Source organism: Vombatus ursinus, unplaced genomic scaffold (genome assembly GCF_900497805.2).
Source record: "Vombatus ursinus unplaced genomic scaffold, bare-nosed wombat genome assembly UNPS02011700.1, whole genome shotgun sequence".
NCBI classification, from domain to species: Eukaryota; Metazoa; Chordata; class Mammalia; order Diprotodontia; family Vombatidae; genus Vombatus; species Vombatus ursinus.
This window is the reverse complement of record NW_020951478.1, coordinates 1,503,567-1,505,416: the sequence shown is the minus strand read 5'-3', so window position 1 is coordinate 1,505,416 and position 1,850 is coordinate 1,503,567. Positions and strand designations below refer to the sequence as shown.

The window sequence follows — 1,850 nt, the reverse complement described above, 5'->3', positions numbered from 1 at the left end:
GACTACAATAATATAAATGAAGAGCACATTAAATGTCATCTAAGTAATGGTCAAGAACATTAGTACCAATTTGATTTAGTTAAATAATATGATATTTCTATTAACAAGCTGTAAGCTACAAATATCAAATGTGAAAATCTATTGTACTTTTATCTTAATTTTAAGGAATGTATTATGATGGGGAGGGGCACAGGAGAGTCTGTCTGCATTCTGAGATGTGTCAAAATAGTATGTATCAATCCATCGATGACTTGGTTGTGTATTCTTCCGATCAATCCCTTTACAAAATGAACACCAAAAGTTTACTTATTGTCATGTCCTACTTTGGTTCTGTTTTAATCTTTATAATTTAAAGATCACATTTATCCTACTCTCTACATATATTTGGCCAGAAGGAAAAATCTTCAGATCTGGTCAAAGGCAGCCATTGTACATTTTTGTAGGTAACAAGAAGAAAATATCATTTTGTTACCTTTAGTCTAGCTGCACCATATAGAATAGATTGCAGTACTTCTCAGGAGAATAAAAGAGTTCTTAATCTTTTTTGTACCATGGACCCATTGGTAGTCTGGTGAAGTCTGATGACTTTGCACAACCTTCTCTCACTTAAATCCAATTCACTTGCAAGTCATGGCATCACCTTCCTGATGTGATGATCTTCTTTGAGAACAAAGGACAAAACAACAGTAACATGGATCCCTTCTTAGAATAACCTGCTAATGTGTGACATAAAATGCATAAATTTACAAAGAAATTAATCATGACTGAATACAGTTATCAAAATGTTTTTTTAAAGTTCCTGGTGGGTTGTGGTGGCTGGCAGGCTTGCCATTGAGCATGGGGCCAGGTCCACATGAATTCTTCATTGTCCATTGAAGGGCTGGGCCCCCTGGACCAGCAGTTGCAGCACTTCATTGAGGTGAAAACTCAGAAACAATGGCTTTGGCAGTTGGTGCACCAAATGATTGAACTGCACTGGGAAAAGTATATGGACAAACCTGGGTTCAAGTTGGACAGTCGAGCTGAAACCTATTTCATGAACTGTGTTGAGCAATTTATTGACACAAGCCAGTTCATCCTAAACCAATTGGAGAAGACACGAAAGTCCAGCCTTCTCAGAAAACTTGTCTGACTGATCTCAGCACACCTCTCTCTGTTCCATTTTCTTTTAATTTATCTTGATTTATCAACAATCACTTCCATAAGCTTTTGAGTTTTAAGTTTTTCTCCCCCTTTCTCCCCACCTCCCTCCCCAAGATTGCATGCAATTTGATATAGGCTATACATATACATTCCTATTAAACGTATTTTCACATTAATGATGTTGTAAGGAAGAATTAGAATCAATAGAAGGAATCACAAGAAAGAGAAAACAAAACAAAATAAGAAAAAAATAACAAATAGTATGCTTCAATCTACTTTCGAACTCCATAGTTCTTTCTTTGGATGTGGATAGCATTTTCCGTCATGAGACCTTTGGAGATGTCTTAGATCCTTGCATTGCTAAGAAGGCCTAAGTCAATCAATGTTAGTCATTGCACAACGTGGCTGTTACTGTGTACAATGTTCTCCTGGTTCTGCTCCCTTCACTCAGCATCAGTCCATACAAGTCTTTCCAGGTTTTTCTGAAGTCCACCTATTCATCATTTCTTATAGCACAATAGTATTCCATTACATTCATATACCACAGCTTGTTCAGCCATTCCCCAATTGATGGGCATTCTCTCAATTTCCAATTTGTTGCCACCACAAATAGAGCTGCTATAAATGTTTTTGTACATGTGGGTCCTTTTTCCATTTGTATGATCTCTTTGGGACACAGACCTCAAAGTGCTATTGTGGGTCAAAGG

At 37.1% G+C, this 1,850-nt stretch overlaps 1 pseudogene; it reads left to right on the top strand.

Moving 5' to 3' along the window:
* Window positions 1-853: 853 nt before the first annotated feature.
* On the top strand, window positions 854-1,132 carry LOC114039201 (annotated as a pseudogene).
* The last annotated feature ends 718 nt before the right edge of the window (window positions 1,133-1,850 follow it).